Consider the following 23,641-nt stretch of genomic DNA (forward strand, 5'->3'; position numbering starts at 1 on the left):
TAGCAAATGAATTGCAGATATTAAAATTACTAATTCTATCCTTCTGAGTCGTAATGCTGGCTTTCCTCTCTAACCCTGATAATTATGATTATTTGAAATTAAGGAATGCAAGAGCATGTAACTCCCTTATTCTGTAAACATTTTGACCTAATTAGAGTATATTTGGTGTCTTTGTATCACTTGTTTTATTATGGTGATTTCAGAGTGGTCAGACTAGTGGCATCCGCATAGGTTAGCAAAAAAGCAGTGAATCCTTTGTGCCTTGTATAAAATATTTTGCCTCTGCAATTTAATTCTCTCTTTTAGAAATGGGACAGAATGAAAATTAGTTGTAGTATCAGATTTTCAAGTATCTATGCTTTAATACTGAGTCTATATAGCAATTCAGGAGCTATATTAGCTTTTATAGTTTCCAAAAAAATCCTTTTAAGATCCTCAATCAATCAATTAGTAAGTGATAGGACATCTGGATATCCTTTTCAAAGGACTAATAACAATACAATTCAGGAAATCATAGACAATGCATTTATCCTCTTACAGTGAAAATCAGTTGAGTACCTATTAACTCACATGCCAGACACTTGGCGTAGATTCAATGGGGAAAAAAATAACAGAACTATAATTTCCCTTAATGTCCTCAAGTGGTCAGGAGCTAAATTTCAAGATTTGAAATATCAAGTTTGCCAGGCATTAGTTGAAATTCCTTGGGTAAAGTGAATCAATCTGCCCAGTTCTTAGCACACAACCACTGTGCACTTTTTATCCAATAGATAGTTTCTATTCCTCAAGGATCCTGAAACATTGTTCATGAGACAAAGGAAAAACAAAAGTTATTACAGTTAATCTCTACCATGTAATAAATATTATGATTATTTTGAGAAAGAATAATGATAAACCAACAAGCATAGTCAAGATTAAAGTACAAACTGTGCTGCTCGACATTGAGTTTTAATTTTCTGTTAGCCTTATAAGAAATCCTCAGGCTGAGCTTAATGGTGTACACCTTTAGTTCCAGCACTGAATGAGCTGAGACAGGCAGGTCTCTGTTTGCTGATGCGAGTCTGGTCTACATAGTATATTTCAGGGTAACAAGGACTATACCATGACTCCATCTCAAAAAATGGCATCTAAGAGGTTCATGTGAAATGAATTATATGATTTTGAGGCAGTTATTACTTTGGTGGAAGCAGATGATTCTGGTGCAAATTCTGGGAATGTGTTGGTTTGAGACTAAGGAAAAAGGAGTTGAGATGGCTACAATCGAAGTGCGACATCAGTCTATCAAAACACTAGTAACTTGCAGCTGTAGATATTTTAAACAAACACAAATCTGCCAAACCAAATTATGTGCTGGTAGCTCTCAGTGAATCATGAATAGTGATCACTACTGGTCATAAAATAAAAATAACTGAGAATGTAGATTGTGGTAAACAATCACGTATAGGAATCACAGCCATAGTAACACGGCTGTGATTTTCTAACTATATAGAAAACAGTATTGTGGGGTCTTGTGAGTTTCCAAGCGGTGGAGATTGTGCAGGTTGACAACTCGGTTAAATGCCCCACAATAGACAGTTTTAAGGTGTAACTGTTTCTCTAAGAACTGGAAACAGCCTATAAATCAATCTCCAACTTCCCCATCTCATCACTGAGCATCACAGTAGGAGGCCATTTCTAGTGGGCAGCTTAGCACTTTCTCTCTGGATATATTTTTTTTTTCACGACTTTGGCTCATACCTTTCTTTTATTGCTGTTTTCTTTTCACATCCTCTACTTCTATATTCACACTATCGAATTAGAAGTGTAGAAGTTTTGAAGTGCTTTCTTTAACTTTGCAATTTAAGCATCCACCACATTTTTTTTTTGTCTTTGTTGATGGCCATAAAATATTTTCTATGTTGGCACTGAAATTTACAGAACAAGTGCACCGAATCAGAGAGGGAAGCAATTCCTGGATTGTAATCCTTATTACAATCATTTTATAGTATAATTTAGCATTCTAAAAGTCTTTAACGTACTTAAGAGACTACAATAGGCCATGTTAAAATAACTTTGTTATCTATGATAATGATGCTATAGATAATAGAATATTATTTTCTAAATGGCAGACGAAATAGGGAGAGCTTGACATTTTAATTGAAATAAAATTTATACCCTGACTTTACCGAAGCATGCTTGGGCAGCCCATATATGAGGGCTCTGTTGAACTTGTCCGTGGTCTCATGGTCTAAGTTGATGAGTACACCTGACCTGGTCTCTAACTCAACAGGGCACCAGATCTCATTACAGATGGTTGTGAGCCACCACGTGGTTGCTGGAAATTGTACTCAGGACCTTTGGAAGAGCAGGTAGAATTCTTTTTTTTTTATTATTATTATTTTTATTGCGAAAAGAAGAAAAAACAACATAAACAAAATACAAGTTTCCACCTCCTCCCAGCCTCCCATTTCCCTTCCCCTCCTCCCACCCTTCTTCCCCTCCCCCCACTCCTCTCCCCCTCCCTCTGAGCCATCTCTCCGGCCCCAGTTGACTATGAGGGAATAAGATATTGCATTTTAAAGGACTATTTTTAAAAAATCATTTTGTCTTTTGCAAAATGCTGTGCCATGCTAAAATTTAAACTTTCATGTTGGTTCTTCCAAGCTTCCTCAGTTTTGGCTCCTTGCTCACATTCCTTCTATTTGAGTTTATTTTCTTCTTGAATATTTGTTTCTTAACCTCAACCACCAAGAGTGGAGGGACTTTTGTAAAGAAACAGATGGACTAATGAACATAACATAAGAAGGAAGGAAATGGTGACCAATTGTCTAGGAAATAAGTAAGGCCAACAGCGATTATTTGTTATAAATGCATTCAGGTTTATTTTTGGCTCATTGAATATCATACTTGGAAATATGGCTGGGATACGGCTATGGGACAGCAGGAGAGAGAGCATAGTATAGTAGCATTCTTACAACTGCAGGAAAACAGATGTTTAAAGAGCATATTTAGTGGCTGGAAAAGTGGCTCACTGATTCTTAGCAGATAGTGCTATTGTCAGGAACTATGTTCCTCAGGAACCATATTGAGCAAGCATCAAACTTTCAGCAGGTCCTCTGTCTACCAACAATACCTGTAACCACCTGCACAGACACATACAGAGGTACACATATTTAAATAAAAGTACAGCTAAAATTTATGTAAAAAGAGGTCTTTAAAACCAAGACATTTGCAGATTACTGATGGATGTTCATGCAAGATTCCTAGTTATTCCCAACTTGCAAATTAAATATTAGAAATTACCACAATTTGCAAATAGATTATATAGTGTTCTTTGTGTTTAATACTTGATATGTGAGCAAATTCTTAGTGGTTTATGGAATTGATTATATCTAGCACCATGAATTCTAAATAGTTTCAGTATGCTAATTCCAATTAATGTCTAATTATAGGATGTTGTGTAGTAATAGGAGCGGCGGGGCTGCGTCCCCAGCACCCCGGTCGCCTGGCTAGCTTATGCCCCGAAATAACAACACACAAATTGTATTCATTTAAACACTGCTTGGCCCTTTAGCTCTAGCCCTTACTGGCTAATTCTGATATCCCGATCAACCCATCTCTAATAATCTGTGAGCATCAGCCTTAGTGAGCACCGGTCTTACCTGGAAGATTCTAGCCTACGTCCATCCTGGGTTGGAGCTTCATCACGTTTGTCCGCCTGGGAGCAGGGAGCATGGCGTCTCTGCTCCAGAGATGTCAGTCTGAGCTCACTTCCTCTTCCTCCCAGCATTCTGCTCTGTTTACTCCTCCCACCTATGTTTTAACCTATGAGGGCCAGCCAAGCAGTTTCTTTATTGCTTAACCAATGAAATCAACAGATTGATATATGACACTCCCCCATCAATGTTGTCCACAAAATAATGAATAAATTTCATATTAACTTTGTTTTTATCATTCATGATTTTTGAATTTTATGTGTATTGTTATTACTTCAAATGAAATATTAATATTAAATAAAGTATATGTTGTAGTTGAAATTTGAAGTTAAATATGTGACTTAACCTAAAATATTCAATAGTATTTGATTTGGTACGAAGCACTTTTAAATAGCTAATAAAGCATGCATGTAAATAAAAATTAGCAACTTATTAGAATGATTATGTGAACATCACTTATTCTAAAGCATGCATTTTTTTCAGAAACATTTTATTGCTGTGTTATGAAAGGAACTATTTCCATGTATTTGCATGTAGTTTGCTTTAGTCTTAGAGAATTTTCTATAAATATCTTTTATATTACTGCTATAACTGATAGAGACAGTATATTATAATTTGAAGAACCATACAAGAATGTACACATAGTGTATATGATCTAAATACATTTTAGTTTGCAAATTTAGAAATAAAGTAAGTAATTACATAATCCTTATAAGTTTTCAGATTTCATAGTTTTGGCAGTTTTTAGCAATGAAAATGAATTATGTAGTTTTAAACTCATGAATGACATTTCTTTCATATTAACACAATTCTGTGATCATTAACCTAAAAGTATCAATTAAAATTAAGACTTCTGAAAAAGTAATATAATTCTCGATATAAAGCAATACAATCTAACATTATTAAAATTGCTTATGACTGACTTACTTGCAAGTTCCGTTAAGCATTAACACATGTCTTCACCTCAGACATTCCTTTTTGATTTCACCCAACACATTTCTCCCATGTGTTCTATTTATTGACATTCCTTTTCTCAAAGTAAATTGCTTCCTCATGCATTTTTCTCTTTGCATAAAACTCAAGCAAGCAATGGATACACCTACTTCTAGCCAGTAGTAAAATTTAAAAGAAATAAATAGACCTTGGAAATAATGTAATACTGGAAAAAATAGAGTCAAATTGATAATTCATTCAGAATTTGAAGTAATATCAGAATTAAGTAATTTCTTTTAGTCTTTTTGAAAAAGAAACTCTCCTTTTACTGTGATCTTTCCTCCATCATCCTTGCCTCTTTGTTTTGCACCCAGGGGAATAAATCTGACAGGCTTGTCACTGTCCTCCATCCTATTTTGTTCATCTATTCTCTACCTTGTCTGAATTTGTTCTCATCTGCATATGCCCACTTTCATCATTTTTGCTCAATTTTCTTATTCTAAAATAAACTATAGACTTGGAAGACATTTGTTTTCCTAGCAGCAGGTTAGTTGCTACAAATATTAAGTCCCTACTATGAGTCATGCAGTAGTATATCATAATCCCAGCACTCGGGAGGCAGAGGCAGGCAGATCTCTGTGAGTTCGAGACCAGCCTGGTCTACAAGAGCTAGTTCCAGGACAGTCTCCAAAACCACAGAGAAACCCTGTCTCGAAAAAAACCAAAAAAAAAAAAAATAATGGACAAAAGTAAACAAAGTCCACATATTATGGACTTTTTCATGTTGCAGAGAGTAGCCGGTAATCATAAAATATAAGAATATTTCATAGTATTCTAAATTGTGAGAAATGTGGAAAAGAAGCAGAAGAGCAAAGAAAAAACTTGAACGGGTAGTTCTAAGATTTATGTATAATACTGTGGTATTACTCACTGAGATGGCAGACTGAGTGAAAATCTGAATGTTTTTCTTATCTCAAGGACAGGCATTTTGACTTGAGGTAGCTTTAAACATAGAATACAGCCCTTTGCCTGGCTTCCCTAGCAATTAATCTGCATTCTATCTGGCGTACATAGACTCAGAACGTTGTAAACTGTGTCAATAGGTTGATAAAGTAACATGAAAGCCAATGTAGTAATATCCTCTTTCTGACTGAGTAAAATGTGCTAATGGAAAGATTTGTAGAGAAAACTGCCATAGGTTTTATAAAGATTGTTGCTGGGCTAGGGATACCTGCAGAGAGGGGACAAGTTTCATGGCAATTATGGCAATCCAAATAAATATGATAGTAGCCTTGTACAGAGTGTTAAGAAGAAGTCCTGTTCTGTATGAATCTAAATGTAGAACCAGCAGGAATTCCAGCGTGGACTGAATAAAAGATATGGGAGATAAAGAGAACCGTGAATACGTCCAGGATTTCTACCTCATTTCACTGAAAGGGATAAAATTATCTACAACTGAGATGGTAAAGACTGTAAGTAAAATGGGTGGTTTTATTTGGCAGGGAGCACATTAAATTTGGAAATCTATTAGACTGCAGTGGTAAAACTGAGCAGGCAAGTGAATCTGTGTGGAAGGACACTCAAAAGGAATCCCACACTAGCTCAGAATTGAGAAATAGATGGTTATTTATTTATGGGTAAACTCACAAATCAGAATCTTCTGCTTGAGCTGAGAACAGAAACCGAATCCAGCAACCAGAAAGAGTGTGGATGCATGCTCTACATTGGCTTACATAGTAAAAGAGGCCACACCCCAGTGGGTGGGTAACCACTGACTGCAAGGCTTCCTCCAGCAAATCTGTGACTTGAAAGTTCAGAGAAAACATGTCCAAGTTAGACATTTAAATTTAGAACTTGTTGGCATAAGATAACATTTAGAAGTCTTGAAAATAATCGCATGAAAAAAATATTCTCACAAAAGGGTATAGCTATAAAATAGAGGACTTGTAAAAATGTTTAAATTAAAGAGTGGGTCAAACCAGAAAAGTAGAGAAAAATGGAGTTATCAATGAGGTGGCAAGATATGTAGGCATCTTAAAATCCGATGTTCTCTCTGTAATACTTACAACTTGTCGTCTCCTCTCACCTTTTTCTGCTTTTCCAATTACTACAATTCTGAATTTTAAAATAAATAATAAAAATGATGAGTCAATAAATTTCACACATAGCATTTAATACCTTCAAAGAGTATTCTATGAACATGGATAATTCAATTCTAGAATATAGGGAAAGAGAGATTACATAGGGAGAGAAACAGATTATGGCCTGAGTTAACCTCAGTGCTAAAATATCCAGTATAAATTCACCTACTCTAGGCCTAAGAGTTTGAATTAATATCAAGATTCCTTAGTTGGGAAAAATATAGTGGACATTTTTATATACAAGACCACATTAAATTCCCTCAACAAGAAAATGTAGTTAGCATAGTATCTTGAAAAGAACCCTAATTGAGAGTCTGGAAACCTAAATTCTACTGGAGATTCTACTGCTGACTGATTGCATTAACTTCAAATCTATCATTAACCTCCTTGTGCCTCATTATCTTCATTTCACCAAATAAGAAAAATGAAATATTCCTCCTTCCCTACCTCACTTGGATGCTGTGAATTTAAATGTGGGAGAAGTGCTTGAGATGCATAAAATTTGATGGAGTGTTTTATTCATGAATTCAAGGCTTCTGAAGTAATTTGACCACGATGGAAAGTTGCTTCCTTGCACAATTTTTTTTTTCGGAGTGATTTCTGTAATGGACCTACCCATTTATGTAGGTTGTTACCTAATCCTAACTGGGAAACAAATACAGATCTAACTTACAATAAGCATTCCATCTATATTGCTTTATATTTTCTTTTGTATCATTCATTGTTTACCTACTTGTTTATTATGTATTGAGAACCTGTACACAAAGCTTTAAATTAAATACAGTGAGACAACCTTCCATCTCAGCCTTGTTCTGGCATGTAAAATGTGCTTTTATAAAGATAAACTTCATTGCTCTCTCCAAGCCTTGGAATTACAAGGCATCTGTACTTTCCTTACTGTAAAATTAGAAAACAGAGACAGGGCACTTCCTGTCTCCTCCAATTAATGTAACAAAAATGAGGGTCTCGAGCTAAAGAAGACTTTTAACTTGCAGGGTAGAACATCGTAATGCATATTGTGATATTTAACTACTATTATGACAGACATAATATTTACAGAAAATGTATTGTAAAACATCTAGAGTACAGTCAACTCCTCAACGTTTTGGATATTATTCCCTTTTAAATATTTTTTTATTAATCAACATAGACCTTGCCTAACTCAGAAACCATTTCAGTAGTACATGCTAACTTTTGTGTTTCTCAATGTGATATTCACATCAAAGTATCCTATATAAGGCTGGTATATGACTGTGAGCCTCCACCTTACCCATCTACCCTCAGTTTCTTTATATTTAAAATAAAGTTAAAAAGGAAATAATACCTGTTGAAAGTGGAACTTTTAATATTTGGTGAATTACCTGAACAAGATTGAGTATGTATATTGGATGTTATTTTAGATGTTAACCTAGGTCAGGAAAAAAGCTAATGTTTTGGCTCACAATGATCTTACATTATCATGAAAGAGCTACAGGGATTGTACAGATTATAAATATTGATAATGTTTATACAAAGCATCAAAGTGTACAATGTGGTAGAGTGTGACTGTGGGGAGTAAGGTCAGATAGAGAAGGCAAACAGTGAAATCAAATTGAATTTAGAGAAGAATCGTGAATGAAAGGAGAGAGTCAAAGAATATTACAAATAAAAAGAAAAATGTGAAATATTTGTCATCTAGATGTATTTACTTTTTATAAAGATGTATTCATTATACATATTATCTTATTGAATATAGTGTGTACTGATCAAATCTAAACATTTGACCTTTGCTTCTCATATGTGTATGTTATTTGTACTTCTCTCTTGTAAATTTTTACTCATTGTGAACTGTTGTAGGAGCGACGGGCTACGTTCCTTGCCGCCCCAGCTTCCGGCCGCCAAGCTAGCTTATGTCCCGAAATAATTACATGGAAACTGTATTCTTTTAAACACTGCTTGGCCCATTAGTTTTAACCTCTTATTGGCTAGCTCTTACATGTTGATCCAACCCATTTCTAATAATCTGTTTAGCCCACGAGGTGGCTTACCAGGGAATATTTTAACCTGCGGCTGTGTCGGGTGGGAGAATCATGGCGACTGATTGACTGGGCTTTCTTTCTCCCAGCATTCTGTTCTGTCTACTCTGCCTACCTAATTTTCTGTCCTATCAGGCCAAGCAGTTTTCTTTTCTTTATTAGTTAACCAATGAAAGCAACAGATAAGATAAAAGACCCACCTCCATCAGTGAACTGTATCATCCTTCTGTGATATGGAATTCCAGAACAAACATTTCTCTTTTTAACTGTGTTTTAGTACTGATTATGCAACCTCTGTTTATCCACACACCATTGTCTGTCCCCAAACTCTAATAATCATTATTCTATACAAACAATGACTATTTTCACTTCGAAATAGGAGTGGGAACAAGCAGTGGTATGTATTTCTGTGTCTGAGTTATTTTTATTAAGGTGCTCTCAATATCATTCAGTTATATTTCAGGGACACAATTTCATTCTTTTTGGCCAAATAAAATAATGTTGTTGTATATATCACATTTTCATTTTCCTCCCACAAACCATAGACAACTATATTCTGGTGTGGGAGAATTGTCTTATTCTGTCAATCATGTTTTAAATAAATTTATTGTTTATGTACTAGTGCTTGAAAAGATATGAATCTATAGGTATCCCTGCAACAGCTTGAGATTATTTCCTAGAAATGTGATGAACAGATCCTTTAGTATATCTATTTTTAGCTTTTTTGAGGAACCTCTTACTGATATTTTATAACTTTATTAAAATATATATTCCTATTAATCACATAATAGAATTCCCCTTTCTGGGAAATATTAACAGCAATTTCATAGTAACTATTGTCACTACAATGAAATTATATACCATTTTAATTTCTTAAATAATGTCTTATTTAAATAATTACACATCTTAAGTTTTTTTTTTGATTTGTGAGTTCCGTAAATATTTTGATTATTAACCTTCAGTCAGATAAATAGCTGCAAACAATTAACTCCCTTTATGGTGGTTTTCTCACTATTTTGATTTTTTTCTTTGCTACACTTAAGCTTTTTAGTTTTATATAATGCTATTATATCTAAATGACCTTTATGTCTAGTGATGTTGAGATCACATACAAGCAAATCATTGTGTATAAGAATGTCTTATGATAGTTCCTGTAAGTTTTCTTTTAGTATTTTCATAGTTTCTAGACTTATTTTAGATCTTAGATATATTTTTAGTAGGATTTGTTGTTTTCATATTATTTTGTTAGATATAGGGTCAGATTTCATTCTTTTGATTAAAAATGTTTGATTTTAAAATATAAAACTCAATGAGTTGTTTTAAAACATGAGGTGGATAATATGTAATTTCTTGAATTGTGATTGCTACATAGGATCATATTTTAGGTTTATACAAAAAAGTTATTATATTAAGGTGTAAGTCACAAACAATCCCACACCAGTTTTGGAATTATGACTAATAGAATGATAGACTTTCCTAACATAGATGTCACTGTGACCTCAAAGAAAAGAGCAAAGCTAACATAAGTCCAATTGTTTTAAAATCTGAAGTTTTCTGAGGCCATTTTTTTTTAATGAGAATGAAAGGCTAAAGGAAAAAACTCTTTTTGGCAATCTAAACAACCTTTAAAAGTAAGAGTATTGTGTTATGTATAAAAGCTATTTGTAACTGCTCCTACTCTCTAAAGCCTATCCCTGCAAATAGTTAATGCTTCTGGGCCACAAAATCAGAATCCAAGGAAATAAGCTTAGAAATAACATTTCCAAATATGTATACATATGATTTCAATGTACCTTTAGATTCTGTAAGAAGACTGATTGAAAATCATGAAGTTTCCTGTCACAAGTTTATATGACTGTGTCATTAGTTGCTATCAACTTCTTTCTGCTATGTAATTATTCTACTTGTTAAATGGAGAAGGGAACAGTATAAGAATGAAAATTATACTCACAAAGCATTTGGAAAACATCACAGACTCTCATGTCATTTAAGCATGGATAAAACAGGTATACAGTGTGGATAACTAGCATTTAGTTTTATGATTTTTTTACTATTTTTTTTGTTTATTTTTTCCATTTTTTTATGGAGAAAAGGAGAAAAAAAAAAGTTTCCACCTCCTCCCAGCCTCCCATTTCCCTCCCCCTCCTCCCACCCTTCTCGCCCTGCCCCAAACCTTCTCCCCCTCCCCCCACTACTCTCCCCCTCCCTCTCCAGTCCAAAGAGCAGTCAGGGTTCCCTGCCCTGTGGTAAGTCCTAGGTCCTCCCCTCTCCGTCCATTTCTAGGAAGGTGAACATCCAAACTGGCTAGGCTCCCACACAGCCATCACATTACGTAGGTTCAAAACCCCATGCCATTGTCCTTGGTTTCTCATCAGCCCTCATTGTTCGCCATGCTCAGAGTCCAGTTTTATCCCATGCTTTTTCAGTCACAGTTCAGCTGGCCTTGGTGAGCTCCCTATTGGAGCTCCACGGAGTTCCACTGTCTCAGTGGGTGGGTGCACCCCTCGTGGTCCCGACTTCTTTGCTCATGTTCTCCCTCCTTCTGCTCTAATGGGGACCTTGGGAACTCAGTCCAGTGCTCCAGTGTGGGTCCCTGTCTCTATCTCCATCCATCACCAGATGAAGGTTCTATGATGATATGCAAGATATTCGTCAGTATTGCTATAGGATAGGGTCATTTCAAGTTCCCAATCCTCAGCTGCCCAAGGAACTAACTGGGGACCTTGCCTTCGGCATCTGGGAGCCACTCTAGGTTCAAGTCTCTTGCCAACTCTAAGGTGGCTCCCTTAACTAAGAATTGTGCTTCCGTGCTCCCCTATCCAACCTTCCTTTATCCCAATCCTCCTTTTTCCCCAAGTTCCCCTCATTCTCCCCTTCTCCCTTTTCTCTCCCCATCTCCCCTTACCCCCATCCCACCCCACCCCCAAGATCTCAATTTTCTCCCCGGCCATTTTGTCTACTTCCCATAGCCAAGAGGACAACTACATGTTTTTCCTTTGGTTCACCTTCTTACTTAGCTTCTTTGGGATCACCAATTGTAGACTCCGTGACCCTTGTTTATGGCTAGAAACCAATTATGAGTGAGTACATCCCATATTCATCTTTTTGGGTCTGGGTTACCTCACTCAGGATAGTGTTTTCTATTTCCATCCATTTGCATGCAAAATTTGAGAAGTCATTGTTTTTTACCGCAGCGTAGTACTCTAATGTGTAGATATTCCACACTTTCTTCATCCATTCTTCCATTGAAGGGCATCTAGGTTGTTTCCTGGTTCTGGCTATTACAAATAATACTGCTATGAACATAGTTGAACAAATGCTCTTGTCATATGATAGGGCATCTCTTGGGTATATTCCCAGGAGTGGTATTGCTGGGTCCAGGGGTAGGTTGATCCCGAATTTCCTGAGAAACCGAAACACCGATTTCCAAAGTGGTTGCACAAGATTGCATTCCCACCAGCAATGGATGAGGGTACCCCTTCCTCGACAGCCTCTCCAGCAAAGGCTATCATTGGAGTTTTTGATTTTAGCCATTCTCACAGGTGTAAGATGATATCTCAAAGTTGTTTTGATTTGCATTTCCCTGATCGCTAAGGAGGTTGAGCATGACCTTAAGTGTCTTTTGGCCATTTGAACTTCCTCTGCTGAGAATTCTCTGTTCAGTTCAATGCCCCATTTTTTAATTGTGTTAATCAGCATTTTAAAGTCTAGTTTCCTGAGTTCTCTATATATTTTGGAGATCAGATCTTTGTCTGTTGCAGGGTTGGTGAAGATCTTCTCCCAGTCAGTAGGTTGCCTTTTTGTCTTGGTGACAGTGTCCTTTGCTTTACAGAAGCTTCTCAGTTTTAGTAGGTCCCATTTATTCAATGTTGCCCTTAATGTCTGTGCTGTTGTGGTTACACCTAGGAAGTGATCTCCTGTGCCCATCTGCTGTAGGGTACTTCCCACTTTCTCTTCTATTAGGTTCAATATGTTCTGACTGATAGTAAGGTCTTTAATCCATTTGGACTTGAGTTTTGTGCATGGTGATAGATATGGGTCTATTTTCATTCTTCTACAGGTTGACATCCAAAATAGTCTATTAAATGACTTTTCATGTTTTACTGAATGCCTACATAGTATTGACTTTTATAACAATCCAACAAAACAGTGTTAGATTAAATAACTTAAGACTCATAATTATGTTTTTTTTGCTGTGTAATGAGTTCCACTGCAAAAATGTGTAGGCTAAATTTATAGCTTATATCTTAATTTTTAAGTTAAAGTAAACTAATTTTAGTATATATCATAAAATGGAGACTTACTTTCAGCTCTTTATAATACTTTATAACCTCTGTTGGTATTTAATTTTTCTATTAGTTGCTAAATTTAAGGAATGTTACATGATATTAACACTCAGAGTAATTAAAATAGATAGTTCTTTAAGTGTTTGTTTTAACTTTTCCGTCTATACTTTGTATTTGAACCTTTTTCATAAAGACATTTTAAGTTATTCTCAGTGCCTGGTGTCTTGCTAATTGGCAGGTCCTAAGACTTTATATAAAGAGGAACTATAAAGGTTAAGGGATGGATGAGTTTAAACCCTGACTTACAATTGCAGTTTTGTCAATCTGAAACATATTTTTTTTAAAAAAATGATGAATGTGAATGTTGAAGGGTAATAAATACCACCCGTAGGCTTTGGAGCCTAAATGTTGAATTTGACACTCAGAATTTAAAGGCTTCATGAAAATTTCTCTAAAAGTAATGTTCAAGCATTTTGGGTTTTGCAGGCAACTGAGCAGTTTGAATGGCATAATTATTTTGAAAGTGTAACGATAAAAATCTATGTTCAGAGAATTGATACTTTGCATTTATCAGAAGAATGTAAATATTAATTGGTTAACTATTTGGAATATAGTTTTAAAACTTATATTTCAACATATTAGTATTTAAGATTTTGTGTCACAGGATATATCCAGAAAAGAGATATCTATTTTAAATATGAGTCATACAAAGGAAAATATATATAAGAATGCCATTTTACTTTTCTCTATAGACTTTCTCTAGGGCATATATGATACCTTTTTCAAAAGAAATATTACACTTATTTTGTAAACAAAATTTTCTTCCTTCATAAATTTTACTTTTTGTTGAGTGGGATCCAACTGGTCATGGTTAGCAAATATTATCACAAATTTTGAGTTATTTCTTCTCAAAATTCTTGTACAGTTTTTGTTTTCCACTGAAAATTATCAGCATTGAGAGGGATATCTGTGTAGAAAGTTGAAATTAAATTGCAAAGTGGTTACTGTACAGGAGAATTGCCTACTTTTCATATGTTTTACATTTCATGGCAGTAGTTATAGCTAAAAGAAAAAAATGGAAAGTCTTTGTTTTCATTGAAGAGATGGATAATGTACATAACTAGCACTCAGGCAATGCAATTGCGAGCACATGTCTTTTCATTTATGGTCCAGTCAACTTCTTACTATGATAGAATGTAATTGAAGGTTCAAATTTGTCTGTTTGTGGAACACACTGAAGAGGAAGTGAAATTACTTTCAAAAGTACCTCGAATATGAATAGTCTTGTCTTTTCAGAATTTTAACAAAGCTGAAGCATTTTTTTTCATGTTTGGTTGTCAAAGATAATACGTTTATCAGAGTAATGTTGAGATTATATATGTTGTAAGTAAAAACACAGCTGGATAAGGTGAGGGAATGGCTTTTTTATTCAGTCTAACTGAGATTGCTTCTGATTTGAGAAGAGGTGACCTGAAAGCTTTAAAAGATGGCTTTGTGGGAGCCCAGCCAGTTTGGATGTTCACCTTCCTAGATATGGACGGAGGTGGGAGGTCCTAGGTCTTACCCCAGGGCAGAAAACCCTGACTGCTCTTTGGACTGGAGAGGGAGGGGGAAAGGAGTGGGGGGAGGGGGAGAAGGGTGGGAGGAGGGGGCGTAGGGGGGGAGGAGGGGGAGGGAAATGGGAGCCTGGGAGGAGGTGGAAACTTGTTTTTTTTTCTCCTTTTCTCAATAAAAAAAACAACAACAAAAAGAAACAGAGTAATAAAAATTGTAATAAGCCACATAAAGATAGAAAATACACAGAAAGCCTGTATGTTGTATGTTAAAAAAAAGAAAGTCTGAGGGAGGAGGAATAAATTAGCTCAATACAGCCAGGAAAGTAAATTAAAAATGCTGTCCAGTGCAAATGTGATTTACTTGTATGTGCAGGATGGCAGTTATCAAAGTCAAGATTCTATCCTTCCACATGGCATAGGAGACAGAGGCCTTATCTTTTTTTAGTGATTATATTCCAAAGGGATGACTCTCAGGTACATGAGAAAAAGAAATATGAGTTTAAATGAGTTGCATGGTTATAATTTGAAACCTCTTTTGAAGACAGGACTGCAAGTCTCTTTCAGTCTAAGAAAGGCAAGTCAGGCTAGCATCAGTTGTATGTCAGCTAGGACACAGATTAAACTTTTCTGGGACAGTTGACCTTTCTCAGGAATACAGTTTTACATGGATAGGCTACCTTTATTCTAAGGACGTGGTCTGTAAGCTCCTAGAAGTCATTCTATAGTTTATTCCTCACCATGCAAGAGTTTGGGAGGAGTTGTCACATGCCAAGATGTCTGCATTTCTCAAGGTCACAAAGTTGGCATTTCTTAAAATGTTACAATTTGCTGATAACACATTTTTTAACTCAATAGAATAGAATACAATCTATGAATACCATAGACGAGAATAAAGTAAACTTACATAAGTAAATATTTTCTGATAAAGAATAAATAAGTTTTTTCAATTAGGTGCCTTGGCTAAAAGAAATGTCATTTAATAAAAAAATAATTTTCAAAGTAGGATGATAACACATACAAAAACAAAATACAACTGAACAAACAAAAGCAACAACCTTACTATTTTGTCCAAGAACAAAACTGCTGGGTTCAGAATATACTGCAATATCCCAGAATGCTAAGAAACTGTAATTTAAAACATTCTGCTTTGCTTTACATTCTCAAAATCAAGAAATTTAACACAAATTTCTAACTTATACTCTGTTGTAGAGGCTGGGGTTTCTGTGCTTTTAGACATTAATCATATCAATGTACCCTATTTTCCCCTATAGTGGGAGTTTCTTAATTGTGCATACACATCAAGTGAACTATTAGATTAAATTTTAAGTCCCATATTTTATACATATCATTAAGGTTCCATATTTAAAAGCATCAAAACACCAGAAACTCTTGCTTTAATGTCTTGTTGCTAGAGGATAATTTGCAACAGAGGTTTAACTGTCAAGTATCCAGAATTTCTAACATTGTTCTAAAGATGGAAGTGTGGGTGTTTGAGCCTTGAAAATAGCTATTTATGTCTATCAAGCAGAGACTGACGGCTAAAAATTGCTATCTCTGTCATGTGTACCTAATCAACTTTGTGTTGCAAAGTCTTCTACAATTTTACCTATTCAACTTAGATTGCTAATGTCAATTTCTCTGGCACCACTGTCTAGCACTTTTGCAAAGCACAGAAAATGGCATGCATAATTACTGGTTTTAAAACACATGTACAATATTCTCTGCAGCTTCTGTTGAGGTCAAGAGGGTTAGCTTTATATAACATCCCCTGGCACTGACTCAAGAACAACATTATTCTGTATATAACCATGACTGTGAGCTTGCCACTTGGTTGAAAGTCATCCATGTAAGGTTTTACTTGCCTAACATGTCACTATCACAGTCTGATACTGAGCAATGCTAGGGAAGAAACACCAGCAGAGTAAAAATCTGAATGTAGGTGTTGACAGAGATTTCTGTCTGCCCAGTCCCACAACCATTCATCCCCAAAGAAACACACAGAGGTTTACAATAATTATAAATTTTTTGACCTATTAGCTCAGGCTTCTTCTAACTGTTATAACTTATATTTAGCCCATATTTCTTGTCTGTGTTAGACATGTGGTTTGGTAACTTTCATCAGCGAGACACTCTCATCTTGCTTTCTCTGTGTCTGGCTTTCTCTGTGACTGGATGAGAACTGGAGACTGCCTCTTTTCTCTGTCCAGAATTCTCTTGTTCTCATTGCCTTGCCTCTACTTCCTGCCTAACTGCTGCCTATACTTTCTGCCTGGCTACTGGCCAATCAGAGTTTTATTAAAATACAAGTGACAGGATAAAAAAAAAACATTGTCCCACAGTACTCCCCTAATAATTTTTTCAACACAAGATCTCTGAGTCTTATATCCTTTGTTTAGCTTTCTCCCAGAGCATTATCTGTAAAATCGTGCAACTAATATTCTAAACAAAGAGAAACATTCATAATCCATTTTTTTTGCGAATGTTGGCATAGTTTTCCAGGCAATTTCCTGCTCATTGGGGGTGCTGATATACTTACAGGGACCTAAAGCAGATTTGGAATTATAGTCAAGTACTGAATGGAATATTCTGTGAGGCTTGCTTGGTCACCTCAGCCAGCAGTCTTGAAACTGTTCTGGAGACAGAACTCAGAGGAAACTCCAACAGAGGTCCTCTGAAATATTGTATCATCTGGATAATCTGCTCCCACTGAAGATTCTTCAGGGGATCTTCCTAATCTAACCTGATTTTTCTTAGCCAAGAATGAATTCACAGCCTCTCATTTCCTGTGGAAACAAAAGAAAAACTGCTTCTCCAAAGTAACATAGCTTTTGACTAAAATTTTGAAGTCACAGCAATTTCAAAATATATATGTTGGATTAAGCCAGCAGCATTTATAATCAAATATCTTTTAGCAGCTTTTGCTCCTTCCTCAGCCATGAAACAATTTAAAGACAACACAATAACATACAGTATCCAGACTATCTGTGTATTTTTCATTTTTATGGGACTCTATTTTAAACTCTATTTCTTTTATTTCATTTTTAATTTTTGGCTTTTTTTGAGACAAGGTTTCTCTGTGTATCTTTGGCTGTCCTGGAACTCATTCTGTTACCAGGCTGTCCTTATACTCACAGAGATCTGACTTCTTCTGCCTCCAAAGTGTTGGGATTAAAGGTGTTTGCCACCACACCCAACTACTCTCTTTTATGTTTATTTTAAGGACTTTATCCTTTTTCTCCCAAGCGTGCATATATTTTTATACACACTGTAAATCATTTAGAGGTTTTCTTCATCTGAATATATTGTTTCTGTATATCTCTCCTTTTCTGACCACATGAGTCTTTAACTTGCTAAGTGATATGGTTAGAATTAAAGTTGTGGCTTTGCTGGCTGGATCCACCAAAGCTTTCTGAGAATCTAGCCTCATGGTGGAGGTACCAGCAGGAGTCATGTTTATTGCCACCACTCTATGAAGTTTCAACGTCTGTGCTGCCACCAAGAAACATGCTGTAGGCTATTCATAAACACCATTTAAGTGTTTTGTGGGTGAAGCCTCTTAAAATAGCTGCAAAGTTTTTGCTTCTAAAACTGAATCAGGAAGCCTCTCAAAATGCTACCAAGAAGCCATGTTTAACTCTGTTCTTTTTTTGTCTAGAATTATTTCCCAAGCTCTCTCAGGTTTTATGTGGATACAGTTGTCCACATGGTACCATTTGTTGACAGAGGTTTCTGTCCTGACCAGTCCACCAACCATTCAGCCCCAAAGAAAGACACAGAGGACAACATTAATTATAAACTTGGTGACCTATTAGCTCAAGTTTATGATAACTCCTTTAACTTATATTAGCCAATAAATCTTGTCTGTGCTAGCCATGTGGGTTGGTCCCTTTCATCAGTGAGGCATTCTCATTTTGCTTTCTCTATGTCTGGCTTCCTCTGTGACTGAATGACAACTGGAGACTGCCTCTATCCTCTTCCCAGAATTCTCTTCTCATTGCTCTGCCTCTACTTCCTGCCTGGTCACCCCACCTATACTTCCTGCCTGGCTAATGGCCAATCAACATTTTATTAAAATAAAAGTGACAGGATAAAAGACCATTTTTCCACAGCAGGCAGGAATTAAATGCAGACATCATTGAGGAAGATTGCTTACTGGCTTGCTATGCATGACTTACTCAGCCTGATATCTTATATATTCCAGACCCACCTGTCCAGAGGTGGCACTGCCTACAGTGTAATAGGCACAATCCTGTCAGTCATCAATCAAGAAAAAGTACCCACATACTTGTCTGTATGCCAATACACAGTACTTAAATTGGGGTTTCTTCTTCCCAGATTGTGATGGGATGTGTCAAGTTGACAGAAAATCAATTTTTACAGATGCACAAAAATTCATAAAACGAGTTTTAGGGCTCAAATATGAGTAACATTCACCAGGAAGGTAAGGCAGTTATCCTCAAATTTCTGAATCCCTAGGACGGGGATGGGGGTCTAAAAATTTCCATATTTTACTAGAGCACAAGTTAATGTGATGCAACTAATAAATGGAGTATAATTAAATATATGATTATGTTTTTAGAAAATATAAGTACAATCATAAAGCTTGTTCTTCCTCAGCTCTACCTCTTAGATCTAACATAGTAAAGTTAACCACATCAGAAGCCTAGATTTTTTCTGACTCTATTTATGATCTTTAAATTATTCCCTCGAATATGTGACCTGGTTCTATCTTTTTAATTTTTAATTTATCCCTTTAATTATCTTTGTAGTTATATTTATATCCACTGCTATTCTAGTAGAATGACCATTGCTTCTCATTAAGATTATCAAAATAAATCCATAATGTAATTCTGCCTTTCCCCACTAAGCAGTTTTAGCTACAGAGTATACAGAAACCCTGAAAATAAAGCTATCATGCCTCTACTGCCTATATGCCACTGACTTACTCAAGTTTAAGAAAGGGTTGACATACACACCAAGTACTATCTAAGGAATTTTTTCTTCATTCAATGGATAGTTTTTCCACCTATTATCAGCAATTTCAGAACTACTGTGTACTTTGCTATTTGTACAAGTAAATTCTTTTTTTTTTTAATAATTTTTTTATTAAGAAAAGAAGAAAAAAAAAACATAAACAAAAAACAAGTTTCCACCTCCTCCCAGCCTCCCATCTCCCTCCCCCTCCTCCCACCCTTCTCCCCCTCCTCCCACCCTTCTACCCCTCCCCCCACTCCTCTCCCCCTCCCTCTCCAGTCCACAGAGCAGTCCAGGTTCCCTGCCCTGTGGCAAGTCCTAGGTCCTCCCCCCTCCGTCCATATCTAGGAAGGTGAACATCCAAACTGGCTAGGCTTCCACAAAGCCAGCACATTAAGTAGGATCAAAACCCCGTGCCATTGTCCTTGGCGTCTCATCAGCCCTCATTGTTCGCCATGTTCAGAGAGTCTGGCTTTATCCCATGCTTTTTCAGTCACAGTCCAGCTGGCCTTGGTGAGCTCCGAGTAGATCAGCTCCACTGTCTCAGTGGGTGGATGCACGCCTCGTGGTCCCGACTTCTTTGCTCATGTTCTCCCTCCTTCTGCTCCTCATTGGGACCTTGGGAGCTCAGTCCAGTGCTCCAGTGTGGGTCTCTGTCTCTGTCTCCATCCATCACCAGATGAAGGTTCTATGATGATATGCAAGATATTCGTCAGTATTGCTCTCGGATAGGGTCATTTCAGGTTCCCAATCCTCAGCTACCCAAGGAACTAACTGGGAACCTCATGTTGGGCACTTGGGAGCCCCTCTAGGGTCAAATCTCTTGCTCACCCTAAAGTGGTTCCCTTAACTAAGAATTGTGGTTCCGTGCTCCCCTATCCACCTTTCCTTTATCCCAATTCTCCTGATTCCCCAAGTCCCCCCTCCTTCCCTTCTACCTTTTCTCTCCCCATCTCCCCTTACCCCCATCCCACCCCACCCCCAAAATCCTAATTTTCTCCCCGGCAATTGGGTCTACTTCCCTTAGCCAAGAGGATAACTATATGTTTTTCCTTGGGTTCACCTTCTTACTTAGCTTCTTTAGGTACACCTATTGTAGACTCCGTGGCCCTAATTTATGGCTAGAAACCAATTATGAGCGAGTACATCCCATGTTCATCTTTTTGGGTCTGGGACACCTCACTCAGGATAGTGTTTTCTATTTCCATCCATTTGCCTGCAAAATTCGAGAAGTCATTGTTTTTTACCGCAGCGTAGTACTCTAGCGTGTATATATTCCATACTTTCTTCATCCATTCTTCCATTGAAGGGTATCTAGGTTGTTTCCAGGTTCTGGCTATTACAAATAATACTGCTATGAACATAGTTGAACAAATGCTTTTGTCATATGATAGAGCATCTCTTGGGTATATTCCCAGGAGTGGTATTGCTGGGTCCAGGGGTAAGTTGATCCCGAATTTCCTGAGAAACCGAAACACTGACTTCCACAGTGGTTGCACAAGATGGCATTCCCACCAGCAATGGATGAGGGTACCCGTTCCTCCACAGCCTCTCCAGCAAAGGTTATCCTTGGTGTTTTTGACTTTAGCCATTCTGACAGGTGTAAGATGATATCTCAAAGTTGTTTTGATTTGCATTTCCCTGATTGCTAAGGAAGTTGAGCACGACTTTAAGTGTCTTTTGGCCATTTGAACTTCCTCTGCTGAGAATTCTCTGTTCAGTTCAGTGCCCCATTTTTTAATTGGGTTAATTAGCATTTTAAAGTCTAGTTTCTTGAGTTCTCTATATATTTTGGAGATCAGACCTTTGTCTGTTGTGGGGTTGGTGAAGATCTTCTCCCAATCAGTAGGTTGCCTTTGTGTCTTATTGACTATGTCCTTTGCTTTACAGAAGCTTCTCAGTTTAAGTAGGTCCCATTTATTCAGTGTTGCCCTTAATGTCTGTGCTTCTGGGGTTATACATAGGAAGCGATCTCCTGTGCCCAGCTCCTGTAGGGTACTTCCCACTTTCTCTTCTATCAGGTTCAGTGTGTTCAGGCTGATATTGAGGTCTTTAATCCATTTGGACTTGAGTTTTGTGCACGGTGATAGATAAGGGTCTATTTTCATTCTTCTACAAGATGACATCCAGTTGTGCCAGCACCATTTGTTGAAGATGCTTTCTTTCTTCCATTTTATACTTTTAGCTCCTTTATCGAAAATCAGGTGTTCATAGGTTTGTGGGATAAAATTCGGGTCTTCTATACGATTCCATTGGTCGACTTCTCTGTTTTTATGCCAGTACCACACTGTTTTCATTACTGTAGCTCTGTAATAGAGTTTGAAGTCAGGGATGGTAATGCCTCCAGAAGATCCTTTATTGTATAGGATTGTTTTGGCTATCCTGGGTTTTTTGTTTTTCCATATAAAGTTGATTATTGTCCTCTCCAGATCTGTGAAGAATTTTGATGGGATCTTGATGGGGATTGCATTGAATCTATAAATAGCCTTTGGTAGAAATGCCATTTTTACTATGTTGATCCTCCCAATCCAAGAGCAAGGGAGGTCCATCCATTTTTTGGTATCCTCTTCAATTTCTTTCTTCAATGCCTTAAAGTTCTTGTCAAATAGATCTTTCACTTCCTTGGTTAGATGTACCCCAAGATATTTTATGCTGTTTTTGGCTATTGTGAATGGTGAAGCTTCTCTGATTTCCCACTCTGCTTCCATATCCTTTGTGTATAAGAGGGCGACTGATTTTTTGGAGTTGATCTTGTATCCTGCCACATTACTAAAGCTGTTTATCAGCTGTAAAAGTTCTTTGGTGGAGTTTTTGGGGTCGCTTATGTACACTATCATATCATCTGCAAATAACGAAAGTTTAACTTCTTCCTTTCCAATTCGAATCCCCTTGATTCCATTATGTTGTCTTATTGCTATTGCTAGAACTTCAAGCACTATATTGAAGAGGTATGGGGAGAGTGGACAGCCTTGTCGTGTTCCTGAGTTAAGTGGGATGGCTTTGAGTTTCTCTCCGTTTAATTTGATGTTAGCTGTCGGCTTGCTGTATATAGCTTTTATTATATTTAGGTATGACCCTTGTATCCCTAATCTCTCCAAGACTTTTAACATAAATGGATGTTGAATTTTGTCAAATGCTTTTTCAGCATCTAATGAAATGATCATATGGTTTTTTTCTTTCAGTTTATTTATATGCTGGATTACATTGATAGATTTTCGTATGTTGAACCAGCCCTGCATCTCAGGAATGAAGCCTACTTGATCATAATGGATAATTTTTCGGATGTGTTCTTGGATTCGATTTGCCAGTATTTTGTTGAGGATTTTTGCGTCGATATTCATGAGTGAGATTGGCCTGTAGTTCTCTTTCCTGGTTGAGTCTTTGAGTGGTTTTGGTATCAGAGTAATTGTGGCTTCATAAAAGGAGTTTGGTAATGACCCTTCTGTTTCTATCTTGTGGAATACATTAAGGAGTATAGGTATTAGATCTTCTTGGAAGATCTGGTAGAATTCCGCATTGAAACCATCTGGTCCTGGGCTTTTTTTGGTAGGGAGGTTTTTGATAACCTCTTCTAATTCTTCGCGACTAACAGGTCTATTTAGATTGTTCACCAGGTCCTGATTTAACTTTGGTATATGATATTTATCTAAAAAAGTATCCATTTCCTTTACATTTTCCAATTTTGTGGCATATAGGCTTTTGTAGTAAGATCTAATGATTCTCTGAATTTCCTCTGTGTCTGTGGTTATGTCCCCCTTTTCATTTCTGATCTTATTAATTTGCAAATTCTCTCTCTGCCGTTTGATTAGCTTGGATAGTGGTTTGTCAATCTTGTTGATTTTCTCCAGGAACCAGCTTTTTGTTTCATTGATTTTTTGTATTGTTTTCTGTGTTTCTATTTTGTTGATTTCAGCCCTCATTTTGATTATTTCCAGTCTTCTACTTCTCCTAGGTGAGTCTGCTTCTTTTTTTTCTAGAGCTTTCAGGTGGGCTGTTAAGTCTCCAATGTGAGCTTTCTCTGTTTTCTTTAAGTGGGCACTT

Source organism: Microtus oregoni, unplaced genomic scaffold, assembly GCF_018167655.1.
Source record: "Microtus oregoni isolate MIOR12 unplaced genomic scaffold, Mior012 000059F_ref0000304, whole genome shotgun sequence".
NCBI classification, from domain to species: Eukaryota; Metazoa; Chordata; class Mammalia; order Rodentia; family Cricetidae; genus Microtus; species Microtus oregoni.